Here is a 16,023-nt window from a genome sequence, read left to right as displayed (position 1 = left end):
TTACTTTCTATTTTTATTTAAAAAATATCAATTTACAACTCTACAAGCAGCTTCACGTGCAATCAAGTTTTGCACGAGTTAACATATGTCTTTCTGATTTATTTATACTTTTTTATTGCAAAATAGGTAAGAGAATTGCTGTGGACATTCAATTGATCAATAGATTCTTACGTAAGGAGACGAATATGGAACGGTGTCATCATCTTTTGACCTTACGTTCTCACGATAACAAACCAAAGATTATTTCTGTTAAAATTAGTGCACGTCAAACAATTTTAAGTTCCCTAGGTCAGCTTCACGCGGAATAACTTGGAACTGCAACTCTAGGGTGCGTGCGCAACCACGTGGGTCGCCGGAAAGAAGACACCATTATGGTCGGAACTTCCGGATTCTTGTTCAAGATTAAAAACAAAAAAAAAAATGTTTATACATTGACGAATGCTCACATTACTTCAGTTCTTCTTTAGGCCTGCATAGAACATATAACTGCTAGGTTGTGTTTTCAATTACACGTGTCTTTTACTATCGCTCCTTTGAAAATACAGTCCGCCATCCGTTAGCGGGGATGGGCTCCCGCCAACCTTGTCCGCCTGATCAACCGGCGAGAACCCAGATGCCATTATACCTCTCCCGGAGTCTAATCTTGCAACCACCACAGAGCGCGAAATAATATAAAATGAGACACTGAAATATATTTTTTTTTCTTCTGGCGAGAAATAACGAAAAAAAAAAAAAAGCACGAGGAAATTCCTAGGTGCACCAAAACGATCCTCTCACCTGGGATATATTCGAAGCCGGCAATTCTTCGAATCACAAGCTTCTCATCTCGAGCCGCCCACAGCACGAGTCTCTTCAAGGTGTAGCGTTGCTCGCAAAAGAATAATCACAGTTGTTTCTTTTCCTTGATCTCTCTTTTCTTCTTTTTTGTTTGGCTTCAGCGCTCCGAGTGAAGTACCGCTGTTTCCAGCACTCGCATCCGTCAGCGCAAAGGAAGCTCCAAGTCCGCCTCTAATTCAAAACCAGTCACCGGTGATCGTAGCACACGCAGCCCAGCGCAGGCCTCAGCCGCCTCGCCCCTTCCCGGTAGCAGACCTGGGCAGACTCTTTGTGCAGAGAGCAGGCTCGCTGCCGCCATATTTATTTAGCTTTTGTTGCCGGTCGCCTCCTCTCCACTTCAGGCGTGGAAAGGGGCACGACGGCTGCTCGGCTCCCCTTTCCCCTTGATCCGCGCTGAATGATGTTGGGCCGCCGGGAAATGAAATCGAGAAAAAGAGGAAGAGAGAACTTTCTTGAGAGGAGGCGATGGGGGAAAGGGAAAGATATCGACCGCCGCCACGCCGCCGCTGGCGCTGCAGGAGTCCCTCTGGCTGCAGTTTAGGAAACTAATTCCACCTAAATATAGCTTCGGGTGTCACGCGCTAATAGATAGGAGGCACTTTTGGGCGTTTTTTGGGCAGTTGAGGAGAGAACTGTGCGACCATTCTTTGGGCTTCTTTGTGTGTTTTCTTGGCGTTTCGAGTCTGTGGAATGCGATCGGTTTATGAGGGTTGTGAAGTCGCTGCAGTCTGCGATGCTTGCGAGACGGGGAAGCTCAGGGCGGAGGGACTCCAAAATAGAGTCCCTCCCCCCCCCCCCCCCTGTCCTCCTCCCCCTTAACTCACTTCCAGGTCACACTCGAGACTGTCATCGACCTTTCAGCACAAGCGATTGTGCTCGAAACACGATCGCCTCAACTCCTCCTGGTTAAAAGCGCATCCCTTATTTATATGGACTCAGCAGGAACTCAAGTTCAGGAAGGGGCTTATGACATAAAATTCTATCCATTGATCGATCGTAAAATCGCTTTCTCAAGCAGTGCATTGAATACTAAGGTGTGTCGAGTTGTTCAGTAACGTTGTGCGACGTCGTTTTTGCTAATTAGAAAAATGATGTAAAAAAACTTGCATTTATTTTTCGCTTTCTTTCCCCACCTCCGCTCTGCATGAACAAGCAGTTCGGACATAAGTTGATTAAAATAATTACTGATATAATGCACAACTACAATGTGATTGATAAGCGTAAAATGACCCTGAACAATAAAAAAGGAGGATGAGCTTACAAATTTGTGAATTAAAATATGGTGTGCACTGAAGAATGTAACGAGTATAATGTTTCTATCATGCCGCAGACTTTCGAACGTGAGTTAGTGAGATTTAAATTACCGCAAGTTATGTTTAGAGTACTACACCTTATTGATAACCAAGCAATTGCAGAATAAATACTCCAGTTGCTTTATGATTTTGGCTGCAAACTTATGCGTGGAAATTCAGCGAAGCGATTAATATTAAGTCGGATGCTTCCATAATCGCAGTGTTGTGGTTTGTATAGAACCGCTGGTCCCACATATTTTGTTGTTTCGCACAAATCATAGCTTTCGTAAAACATTGAAGGTTGATTTCGTAAAACGGTGGTTTGATTAAAAATTAACCCGACTGATCGCCACCATTTAGTAGACAAATCAATTGATACATATATTCTTTTATTTTTCTCCAGTCATATCGCGTGGAAGACGTGAAAACAACATTTTTTTTACTATTTTCACCTTGTCATAGATGGCATATTGTAGTCCCATTCTAAACTTCACGTTGTGATTCTTTGAGACATATGAACACGGGAAGACTCTCAAATTGAGGTAATTTTTAAGTTATTATTTAAACAGGGTACTCTCCCTCGATGACAATCACAAGCATGCTGAAGTGGTTTACCGAGCAAGCCTTTGTCCTGAAAGAAATAAAGACGTCAGAGATATCAACTAGCCCAACAATCTACTCTACAGAAATATTAAAAGCTGGAGTTGTTTACTTCTTCTTCCTGACTTTCTCCAGCACAATATTCCAAAAATACGGCAAAATATATTTCGCAATAAAAGCATCATTTGAATAATCTGAAGGTAAATCGATGAACTGCTCAGTCCTGATGTGCATTAGGCTATAGAGTGGAGGGTTATCGGCAAGTCTCGTAAGGGTCGCTAGCCCTCATCAGTAAAAGAGTGCCGCTGCGGCCGATGCTGTTTGTGTCATGGTGAGCGTCGCTTGTTGGAGTTGCAGAGTCTACGGCGTTTGAATAGAAGATTTTTTTTAGCCAGAAATTTATAATATTAGCCTCTCGACATCCGCGGTCCTCCCCAAAAAACTTGAAGCGGGTGAACCCACACTACCTAGAAGAGAATCTAATAACGCGCACGCTGTTGCGTTGGTCGGTTCCACGTGTTTGTCTATACTTGCGGCATATATATTAGATAACTTTGCTTCACTTGTCCTGCCACCGAACAGTTTCCATATCGTAACAAAAAGATGGCACTCTCTCCTCACCGCAAGGTGGTAGATTGTTCCGACTCCGAAGAGCTTACCCACACCGTGACACAGTGAAGGGGAACATTTGCTTCAGCGAAACTTAATAGCTCGGTAATTTCCAATATATCACTAACTTCTCGTCTCTCAATGAAATATTATTATATTACTGCAAAAGTTAAAAGTTAGGAAAACAAATGAGTAGAACCTGCGATTCCACAACCCACAGTACCAGTATTATGTAAGTATTCGGGTTGGAATTCCTTGTTTTCTTGAATATCCACCCTGGTGAGCCAGCCGATGCATCTCTTTTAAGAACAACAAATATTTAGCATAAATAGTTCAGTTCACCCAGAAACAGGCATCCATCGTCTTGATCCATGCTTCCCAACGTCTGCCTAGAGCAGACGACGCATCCACACGAGCGATTATTTAAATTTGGGCAGTACGCTGGTCACACGAATCGATCTTCACTGAAACACCGAACAACACCGCATCATTTTCCGCTAAAATTGTTTTCCCACCGATACTTTGCGACAGAATAAACGCAAGAATCTACACCGTGTCGCGCACGAATGTGGAGAGCCTATGGGACGGTTATGCTTCTATTGCTTCTATCTCCGCTTTAATGATGATGATCGCGCGACAGTAGTGCCACCTCTAGGCCAATCTCGAGGCCAATATTCGTCAGTATAAAAATATATATGAAGGAACCGAGCATTTGTGTACTTACCAAAACCTTACTCAGTGCGACATAGGAGAGTGATTAATCAGTTAAAATATAACTCGATTTTTGTGCATCGTATAGTGACTGCACTACGATGCGCGGTGTTGTTAGTGAAAATTAATCTAAATGAAAATTTACGCACCATTCTAAATTTCTAACACAATTAATACATCTTAAATATTCTCACTTCTCGCTACAGCCATTCTCAGCGGAGCTAGAACTTGAAGAATCTTGCATATCTAAATGATTGAAAAATAATATATTATTAAAGCGCTTCAAGCGCATCAGCATTTTCTTGTTTGTTGTCGCGCTGGAAAAATTCGCTTTATAAACGCGCTTTAGCATGTCAATGACCTATTGATTTTCTTCCGGCGAGTTCAGCGTAATCAGTTTTGCAGTTACAGATCTGCAATAACCACATTCTTGATGACACAAAACACATGTCATTCTAGATGCGGGGAAAAAAGATGGTTGTGTCTGGGCCGGCTTGTAGAGAAGCAGCGTCTCAGCTGGCACTGGAGGAAAGAAACCGTGCCTCAAGACGCTCGCGTGCCCCATGTCAGCCTTCGCAGTGCTTTCTTCCAGTCTCAGCGGGGCAGCCGGCACTGGTTTCTGTTTTGCAGAAGTTGGCGCTCAAGTCTGTGTGTTACATACAATAGATTTATCATAATGTACGCTAGAGGTTCAGCCGGCGCTAGTGTCTATGCGACTTCCGTGACGCAAATAGACCGATCTCACCAGCCAGTTTGACTATACGCCACCGCTGCCGCAATACATCGAGGGAACTTTAGTCTTTTTGCACTTGCGACAACCTCGCTGGAGCACTGCGTGTGTAAAGCACGAAAAGGTACGAGCCCTCGCGTGCACGGCTGTCTGCCTCCTGAGAACTAAAGTTATGGCGGCGTCACGCATGCGCCGAACGCTCAGTGAGGTCGGTCTAATGCAGCAGACAGCAACCAGTCTACGTTTGCGGTCGTTCTGTGCATTCCTATAGAAAAACGCGCGTGCATTTTGTCTCTTCGCCAGAAAATCACATAACTTTTGTCATTTCGCTTGTACCGAATAGTAGGTACCTTTATACCATTGCAAAAGTGTAATTGCTTGAGGTAGCGCATTTTGCCCTTCAGTGAACGATGTTCACTGAAGGACACTGAAGGACTGAAGGACTTCGCTGCATTTTAGTCCTAAACATGTGTTCCGCAGCAGGTGTGTAAAACGATCAACGATTCAAAGCTAAATTACAATCGAAAGGAATTTAAAATGTGTTCAAGGTTCACCAGCATTCCGATGACGCTTCTATATTGCTAATATGTCAGTCCTGCCACAATATGCATCTTGCATCTTTACGACAGAATAAAACCATTCAAGACGTAAAGAATAAAGTAGGTGGGGTATGAAAGCTGTCTCTTTGTATCGTTTTCTCTGCCGGGCAGCTTATATCGGGCACTTGTTCTCAAAAATTTGAAGCGTGCGGGTGATGTTTTCAACAAAGAACAAGCATCTTCGCAAAGAGCAGAAAGAATAAAGCAGTACAAGTAATTATTTAAAATCCTTCAATTTATTTTGATCGTACATGCACGGGCAGTTACTGATCCAGGGTTGCGCAGACGTCGTGTTCGCGTTAACAATATCCGACAGTGCACAAAAATACTTGTACGAAGCCGTTTTAGCACCGTTTTCAATGCAATGAGCTTGAAAGAAAAACGCCGTAACTGACCAATTATTTCGTCTGCCTGACAGAGAAATGTTCCAAGCTACCTAGTTCGTACAAATTATACGGAATATTTGCTCTTATGATCGAGCGCAGGGAGAAAATGCACTCGCTTTTTCCCATATAAATGCATTACCGGAAGTCACTTTTCGACTGGTTGCTGCTTGTTTCATTTTACGTCAACACATTAGCACCAGTTGGACCTCTAGTGTACATTATAATAACTCTATGTTACGTACAACGCCAAAAAGACAGAAGAGAAATAGAGGGCCCGGCATATACGCCACGTCATGTCGTCCTCTCCTGTCTAGTTCGCGGTTCGCGGTTTTCCGCGTAGTACCTAAAAAGATGAACAATCAGCTAGCCAAACTAGCCATCTTGGAGATCTGGGGCAAATCAAGGTACCGCGATGTTTTCTTCAGAGCTCGAGAAGGCCTAACTCGAGTAAAAATTTGCCTTCAGAATCAGATGTCTCAAGCCCTACCGCGAAAACACTTGGATGACTCTAATTGTTGACTCCTTTCTCGCCGAGATTCTCTCTGGTAGGACCTTGAAGCGCGAGAAATAGTTGAAGCGAAACATCCCGTTTCTCCATCCCCATCCTGCCTCGACGAAATCCAGTTGCAAGCGGTCAGGGCGTGCTGGAACGCGATCTCACGTCGCCCGCACTTTCCACACCACCGTTTATAACAGCCGAGATTGGCCTTTGAAACGCACCCCTGAGATCATGCTTGGAGCCATCTTACCCAATGCAGAAAACGTGAATCATTAGCAGACGTGCTCAGTCAAGGCCTGCGTGTGACGGCATCATTAGTGGATCCCCGACCCTGCCCAAGCGGCAAACGCGCTGAAGCTCGACGAGACTCTCCGCGAAGCGGCAGACGCATCCGTCTTGGCGTAGCCGCGTGCGAGCGTCGCGCGCTCGTCGTGAGATGCTGCGAGACGCGCTGCCGGCGGTGCTGACCCAAGTAAGGCGGCGCTGCGTAAACCCACTGGTGATGACGTCAGGGATGAAAAGTGCAGGCCTTGTTGTCTAGCTCGAATTGGTTCAGTTCTGGGAGAAATCCAGGTGAACCGGAACCTCTAATGGTCAGCTTTCTGAGACGGTTGTATGCGTCTATAGGAGGAAAGTGACTACGCTTGTCCGACGCAGTGACCAAGAAACGATAAATACAAACTAAACCACCATCTTTTTGCGGGGCGTGATGTTTACCACCAGCGGAGGTTTACTTCTCGGCGATCTTTTATATTTTGCCTCGCACAATTTTCCGGCAGACACTACTGTGATGACTTTCTTTTTCAGGAGAAGAGTATCTTGATACTTACATCATGGGCAATCATTCACGTTTAGAATATGATTCGGGCTTTTGACACGCAATAAAACGAGCAAAGGGCAAGAAAACAACGAGCAAACACACCAACAAGCTACACGTTGCGGAAGTGTGATACGTATTTTGTTTTTGGTGATCTGATCAAGATTTCTTTACGTCCCTTGAGACCCAGCTTCTTTGCGGCGTCATTTAAAGTGGCAACGAACCTTCATCTGGCACCAGTGACTCTGAATGACATCGAGGCTGCCCACAGGCTAAAAGCTAAAGAAGGAAGAATCACACCTATCTTGGTAAGATTCACCGAGAGGCGTACAAGGGACCTGTGGGTGCGAAAACGAACTACTCTTAGATATGAGAACATTTATATAAATGAAAACTTGACTCGAGCGTTGAAAAATCTGTTGTGGTCCGCCAAGCCATGTGCTAAGGAAAAAGAGTAGATGTATACTTGGATAAAGAACGGGAAAAAAATATTCGTAAGGCAGAAGGAGGGAGCGGCTGTGATTCGGATTGAGAGCGAACGAGACTTAATCAAAATCAAGTAATCATGGAATCGTTTTTTTAATCGTTCCGTGAGTAGGACGCATATACAGAAATTTCTAGGGTGGAAGTAAGTAACGCGGACACTAAACTAAGCTTAATTGATGTAAATGTGAGGAGTACTTACAGATATTGGGATCAGTTAATGTTACTTTTAAACACGCGACCACCACGTTTGGACGTACTTATCTTGAGTGAGGTCAATGCTAAACAGGCAGGTTGCGCTACATTTTCCTTGCCAGGCTTTCATGTTTTCTGCTTGTGCCGAGAACGAGGAAAAGGTGGCGGAATTATGATGTCCATAAACGACGAATGCTTATCAGAAAAAAATAGATGTTTCATTTGTACAAGCAGAAGTGTGTGCCGCTATTGTTCACAAAATGAAATTTTCTTACGTTTTGTGTGCTGTATAAAGGCCACCCAGTTCAAATGTACCTACATTCTGTGATGAATTAGACCAAATCTTTCAAGAAGTTAACAAAAACCAATACCTACTTCTGGCTGGAGACTTCAATATGCATATTCTAAATGAGAATAAACAGGGAGTACCGCGTGTTATATTAATACCCTCGCGTCTTTTGGTCTAGAAAATGTCATTCAAAATTATACGAGGGAGGAATATTTTGGTGATAAAATTACAAAATCACGTATCGACCACATAGTTATAAGAATTAGAAATTTAAAAACACTGCCTGGAGACATTAACTAAAGGGTAGCTGACTATTACATTACTGTAATCTCAATATTAGGAGAAATTGCTGCTGAAAATGTAGATTCAGAAAATGGGTACAAAGTTATATTAGATACTAAAAAAATTGATAACTTAATAAAATCGTTCGATTGGAATTCTTTATGTGAGTTCGATCAGATTGCAGCGTTTGGTAAACTAGTAGACACGTTTCAGAATATTTATTCCAGAGGTACCAGAAAAATAAAGTTGAAGAAAGGAAAACCTGAGAATTTAGGATAAAAGAGGGAATATTAGAATTGTGTGATCAAAAGGAAAGGCTTTGGAGCAGATATAAGCCAAATCCCGAGAACACAGAACTAAGAAATGAATTTCGTGCAGTGCGCAATAAAGTTACACCAAAAATACGTTTACAAAAAGGAAAACATTGTCTAAATCAGTGCACCTCCTCGACAAGAAACATAAAAAAGACATGGAACCTAGTAAAATAATTAACTGGTACACATCTAAAAATAGCGTGGATGATACATTTGAAATAAAAGTTTCCCTGGATCAGATTCTTCTTCAACGATATCAGAATAATTTAATAAGTGTTCTGTTGACTCCGTAAGAAGAAAAAGTAACATCTCACGGATTGGTCTCAATCATGTCACTCCACAGGTCAGATGCTCTAGTTCGGCGTACTTACCTTAGATGACGGAGAGCGCACTTTTGAGGATTATAAATGCTATGCCAATAACTGGAACACCAGGATTTGATAGTATTAAAATACGAAATATTCTGTATAATTTAGATAAATTAAAACACTTTTTAATTAAAATTATAAATTTCACCTTGTATAGCGGGAGAATCCTTCCGGTATGAAAGACTTGAAGACATCTCTTATACGTCCACTGTATGAAAAGGGTAGAAAAGAGGAATCGGAGAGCTATAGACCAATTTTCCTTCTACCTGCATTAGCTCATATAATCGAAAAGTGGCTGCAACTAACAAAGATCAGTTTTCGGAATAAATTGAATTTATTTTCTAGCATGCCATACAGTTTTCGACAGCAAAAAAGTACTATTATACTTTTATAAGATTTTTCTGACTGTGTAAACGAAGCACTAGACAATAACAAGATAGCCCTATCACTTTTTAGAGATCTATGGAAGGCTTTTGTTATCATTGATCATTCTCTGTTACTTCAAAAGCTTTACAGATTAGGTTTCAGGGAACAGTTTTAAAACTTTTACATAACTACTTTAACGACAGACTACAGCTAAAGTCGAATGTGGTGTACCACAAGGTAGCACTGTGGGACCAATTTTATTTAATGTTTACATAAATGATTTGGATATTCTACCACTGCAACCTAAGCTATTTCAGTATGCTGACGATATGGTGCTAATATTACACTATGAAAACTATGATGATGCTGTTTTAGTCTTCCAAAGAAATATGGATGCACTAACAGGTTGGTGGAACTCAAATACCATTTCAGTAAATTTTGCCGAAGCTAAGTTACTGCATTTCTGGAATTCTCATAAACGTGTGATATTTATTTATTTATGATTTGTTTTATTCAAAATACCCCTAAAGGCCCTCTGTATGAGTGTATTACATAGGGGGTCAAGCAAATATACCACAGCACAGAAATAAAACACAAAAACTACACAAAGACAATATGAGAACAAGGAATAACAGAGAACCTTAAGTATTAGTATAACTGCGCACGAGCTCTTGAAAGTTAGACATAACTTGTTCAGTTGCAATGTGAGCCGGTAGGTTGTTCCAGTCGATTATGATGCGTGGTATGAATGATCGTTCGTAACTAGATGAGTGGCATGTGATGCGCGTTACTTTGAGTAAATGATCGCGGCGTAGAAAAATAATGGGGGCTGTTTTAAAATAAATCGTCGTGAAGCGAGGCATGGTGATAGAGCTTGTGAAATAATGACAGACGGGTATGTTTATGGGCGGCGTGATAGGTCATGCAACTCAGCTTGATTTTTTAATGTGGTGACACTGGAAAATGCAGAGTAGTTAGAGCAAATAAAACGCGCATCATAGTTCTGCAGGGACTCGATGTTACCTATAATTAGGGTTCGGAGTTTTCGGTTTAAACCGATAAAAACCGATAAAAGTACGCCGAATCCATTTTTGGAAATTCGGTTTTAACCGAAAAAGGTCAGTTTTTAGGTTCAGCAGTTCCGATTTAAACCAATAAAAAACGATAAAAGTATGTCGATTCCAGTCTTTAAAATTCAGTTTCAACCGGAAAAGGTCACTTTGACCTTCATTCGTACCGCAGAGTCGAGGCGAAAAAGTGGAACGACAGTGTCTATCGAAACGAGTCCGAATGTATGGGATACACGTATGCCATCACAACGTTTCAATCGAAACGTGATGTGCGCAATGCCCCATGACTCCGCCATGGATGCAGAAATTTCCTGAGGGGGGGCAGAGGGGGGGGGGGGGGTCAGGGGTTGGTCAGCGTAGCATATGTTTAGGAACCCCCCCCCCCCCCTTCTTCGTTTTACGCCCTAAATTTTACACATACAGAAATCGAGAGGGGGGTCAGGACATCCGGACCCCCCCTCCAAATCCGCCCCTGTGTGCGAGCATGTTTTTCAAAATCGTTGTAAGGAAGACTGACTTGATGCAAGCTCTGCATGTGGCGTTGTGCTTCAAAACGTCGCAATCTGTCTATTTTGGTGGTCACAATTGGTTGAATAATCGGCCTATTTTGGCTCAGGCAGCGCTCCATCTCATTAGCCTGCCCGTGTCCAGTGTTAGCGTTGAGAGAGCATTTTCGAAGCTCAGGGTAATATTAACAGTAAATAAAGAGTGCGAATCAACGAGAACATGCGTAATAACGCGTGTGTGTACTATAATAAGATCACGTAATCTGGATGTGCAGAAGGTAAAGTTCCATGTTTTTTGGGCATAGGCTTAATATATAACTTGTCTGTACTTCTGTTGTTTTTTTGTTTCTTTTACAGTTGCACACATTTGCCAGATAAAGTGTCAATTTCTTTTTCAATGCATCTGTGTCGCTATTCTTTGAGTGATCACAAATATCAAAGCTACAAGGAACATCATATCCGGTATACGTTGGTGTTTATTTCATATTCACCGAAAAAAGCCGATAAAATTTTGTGGAAATAAATATACGCCGAAAAAAAACCGAAAATATGATTTTAAAATAAACACCGAAAAAAGTACGCCGAATTTTGAAAAAATAGAAACCGAAAACGCGGAACCCTACCTATAATTTAGGCTTGCTTAGGATCCCACATGGCAGAAGCATATTAAATTTTGGGGCGGTTTAGAATGATATATGCAAGTTTTTGTAAGTGAGCAGGTGCTTGTTTAAGATTGTGCTTTATGAATCGAAGGGAACAGTTAGCGGAAGCAAGGTTAAGATGAATGTGGTAGTGCCAAGACAAATCAGACTGAAAGTGGACACCCAGGGAGCTTATATGTAGAAGTAAGTTCGACAGTATTGTTATTCAGAAGGTAGGAAGTTGGAGTCTGAGAGGAGAATTTGGTCAACGACATGTTTTGATTTGTTGTGGCTGAGGGTCATTAGCCACGAAGAACACCACGTGGTTAACTAGTCCAGGTCTGATTGGAGAGCTTGGCGGTCGGTGTTAGAAGAGATGTTACGGTAGATGACACAGTCGTCAGCAAAAAAGCGGACATGAGATGAAACGATATGTACCTAGAATTTTACTTCATTCGACACCGTGTAATAATTGTACTTGTAAGCCTTTGCCACACGATAATTGTGCAAAATATCTACGATTATACGTGGACGAAGATTTATTATGGAATCAACATGTGGATTTTGTGACTAACAGACTACGTGCCGTTTCAGCATATTTGTACTGGATAAGAAGCTTTTGCAGCATAAAGATAAGACTACTGGTGTATAACGATATGGAACCACATTATATTGGCACTGTTCTCCAAACAATACGAATTCAATAGAGAGAATTTCAAAACATATGGTGAAAAACATTACCTACGGAACTCCGTACGGAACATTAGTTATGGAAGATAAAACAAAGAAGCTCCAAATTTTATTTTTCGAAAATTTGCATAGATATGTCACGTTTATAAAGCATTTCTATGTTTCTACGTTCAAGATTCCAGTGGACAAGCCTAGGGACCTAAGGCATAAAGAAAGGTTTAAAATCCCCAGAATATACACACGACACGGAAAAAGATGTAGAACTCACTACATTCCCACCTTATTTAATAAGCTCACTGAGCCTTTAATGAAAATAAATCCAATGAAAGTACTAAAAAAAGAAATAAAATATGTGTCCCCCTCATTACCTCCATAAACAGTGCTTTACTCTGATCCTTGTATACTTGCCTCATAATGATTTTATTAGTTGTGTCAATTTTGGTTTGTGCCGAATTTCGGCTCTGTTTTGTATTAATGTTGGTATTGATGGCCACTACACACTCGTTCGATTTTTTATCATGCTGCATAGATATGTATTTCGCTGGAATTTCTGGTCCTACGCACAAGCAGGATACTGATTTTGAAGGCCAGCATTATTTATGTTTTTTTTTAGTAAATTGAATGAAAATATGATTATTAATATTATTATTATTATTGTCGCAGTACGAGATATATATGTAGAAAATACAACAGTGAAAAAATTGGCACATATGTTATAAACATTTATGTGAACGCACTTTCTCGGAAAGCATGGTGAAATCAACTTGCTGTGCTCAATTGAAATAAAATCGCAAATAATAATAAAAACTCATTAAGTGTCCTTATGCGGGAAAGTTTCATTTGAACACTTTCAAGAGAAGAATGCTTCCTGGAGTCATTCAATTGAGATGGTTAAGTGAGGTTAAAATGTCCTCAGGAATCCCTATACAAGTATTTAGAATCTAAGGACGTTGAACAGAAAATTGTTGCCGTTCAATTTAATCGATTCCTTTCAAATCGGGTCTTCTTCGACACGTGTTGAAACAAAAGCAGACAAAACACCATGTCAAACGGGGTCGGCAACAAACTTTATTCGATGTCAGGCTGCTTCGGAAGGAATTAAAATTCCAATGCATTTGAGCTTATATCAGTAAATTGTCGCCCCGCCAGATGTAGTTACTACAAATACTACAAACCTGACCTTAGATTATTAATTTTGAGGTGGAGAGTCGCAGCACTTAAACTTTTAGAGGATATTAAGCTACATTTTTCCTTAATTGCTATTTCGTTGTCCCAATTCCTCTTTCTGGAATCCCAAACTTTTGAGTTCACTCAGCAAAACTTCAATAACCAAGCACTGCGAATTTTCTCTGCAAGAAACTGACAGTAGAATAAACAACTTAAAGAGCATGTAAGTATACTGCCCCGCGATACGGCCCGCAAACAAATGTCTGCCCTGCAAATTAATATTTTCAGTCAAGAGAAAGTGTGAAAGCATCATGCCTCCCTAGTCACGTAGCCTCTATGAAAATAAGTGTTCACGCTTTTCACCGCCGGAACCACGTGCTTTGGAATGTTGCACAAATCGCCTTTCTTACTATTATTCAGGAGGGTTACATGTCGGTTACAATTACCCAGGTTCTCTTAAAACTTGCGACCTATGTTCACAACCAAGCTCGCTTGCACTTCGTTTCATTCGGTAGCAATTGGATAACACCGAAAAATGGGGTCTTGTCTTTCATGACGGCAATTCTCTTGCAGTGAGGAGAAACCCTGTCAAAGTGTACAGCATCGTTCTTTACGGATTTAAACGAAAATAAGCAGGCGCAGCTATGCGCGTGTACCTTATTATCACCAACGCGTTTTGTCTATGCAAATGACTGAAGTTACTGAAATAGCTCCCGGAGATTCACAAGACGACGGCGTCTGCAACGGCGGGGTGAAATGAAGTACCACGCTAATTGTACAATCGCCCCGGTCGCTATTCGCACACAAACTGAATTTCAGATTCTCTTTTGTTCGTACAACATCACTGATAGTCGTCAACCTCTAGTTTCCCGCCCATTCAGAATTTCGCTCGAAAGAGGAGTTCTCAGAATTAGGTGAATTTTAGGTGCTAAGCGAAAATGAATATAGCTCTATTAGTAAAGGCAAACCCCTGTCACTGAATGTTGCACCATATACGTTGAAGAAGGGAAGGTACAAAGTGCGATACGGTATGCACAAACTAGCGTTCATTTTTTTTTCCCCTTTTTTCAATCATTGTTGCCTCAGAGCTTACCGGCTCTCAATAAAGTAACCATAGTCAGTTGCAGATTACGAAACGAAAGGCACGTCTGATAATGTTCCCGCTTTTTTTCCTACGCGAGCTTCGCTAAATACACGATATTTTGACAGAAAATTCTAGGACCAAGTTCTGCCACGTATGTTAAAGCCTCGAGGTAATTTTGGGGGGCGAATGAGAGACAACGAACAAATCGACGGAGCCATTAAATCTTTCTTGATCAATATAGTCATTGACAGCGTAAGAAAGGAAGAACGTTTCTCATGCATTGAGTGGCTACAGAGAATTACAAATTTCGCCAGTAGCCGATAACAGCGCCAAACAACGAATCACGAAGCACGAGGCTTGAACAAAAACGTTTCTTGTTTCACAACATGTCAGTGCCTATAGATACACTACCAAGGCCAGATTAAATAGCTATAGCGCGTTCTTACAAAGAAAGTAAAAATGCAAGCCTTATCTAAGCGTAGGACAATACATGTAGGAATTTTATGGTCGCCTTCTTGGACATTCCCATCGGTCCACCATGATCCCTAAGTACGCCCCTTTTTTCATACAGTAACTCTAACCTTAGAAACGTAGGGCGTTTCATGTCCCGAGATAGGTATTGGAGATCCGCAGCCGATGAGACCACGCCGTCAGTTGATGAGAAGGCCGAGGAACAAATCATGGAAACAGAAACATAGAAAATATTGTCGACGTGCCAGTGGAGCTTTTTGGTATGAATCATGATGTTCAAACCCTTAGACGGGGAAGGAAACTTGAAGGTATATTAGAAGAAACGGAATAAAGGTGACAGACAAATGTCTTAAACTCAGCTAACCAATATTTTTAAAACCCCAGACGAAGCCTGCATAGAGGGGACAAACAAAAGACGTCTCAATTGAGACGTCTTGTGTTTGCCCTCTCCTTGTAGCCTGCGTCCTGGATTGAAGAAAGATGTAACTTTGACTAGCTCGCCTGAATTATTACGTTGTGTTCGCTCGGCTAACAAATTTTTTTTCATTACAACGCTTCTACACCCTTCTCCCAAGATGGTCTACAAAGTAAAGAAGGAAACACACACGCAGACAGTTTGTTTTTGAGGTGACGCCATCCTAAGTCAGTTGGTTCCGACCGTACAATGACATGAACCCAAACAGTAGGCCAAGGAGAGAACCCTGTTTCAGTTGGGGGTCCCTCCTAAGCCTACTATTTCAGGTCATGACTTTATGTGCTCAGAACCAACTGACATAGAATTGAGTCCCGTTAAAAAAAAAAAAAGAAAGTGTCTGCATGTGTGTGTGTTCTTTGACGTGAACGATCTTGGGAGAAGGGTAGAAAAGCGCTGTATGAAATACGTTTTGTTAACTGAGTTCGAGACGCTTGTCTGTCACCTTTATTCTGTGTCTTCTAATATATCCTCAAGTTTCCTTCCCAGTCCTACAGTTTAAACATCATGATTAGAGTCACGGATAGAATGAGTCACGCCCTGCA

The 16,023-nt window shown here is 41.6% G+C and overlaps 1 pseudogene; it reads left to right on the top strand.

Annotated features, from left to right (window-relative positions):
• Positions 1–6,115: 6,115 nt before the first annotated feature.
• LOC121835669 overlaps positions 6,116–16,023 on the top strand; it is a 37,479-nt pseudogene continuing 27,571 nt past the window's right edge.

Source organism: Ixodes scapularis, unplaced genomic scaffold (assembly GCF_016920785.2).
Source record: "Ixodes scapularis isolate PalLabHiFi unplaced genomic scaffold, ASM1692078v2 PGA_scaffold1__304_contigs__length_218370807, whole genome shotgun sequence".
NCBI classification, from domain to species: domain Eukaryota; kingdom Metazoa; phylum Arthropoda; class Arachnida; order Ixodida; family Ixodidae; genus Ixodes; species Ixodes scapularis.
The sequence above is the reverse complement of the archived record's forward strand: the minus strand, read 5'-3'. Positions and strand labels throughout refer to the sequence as shown.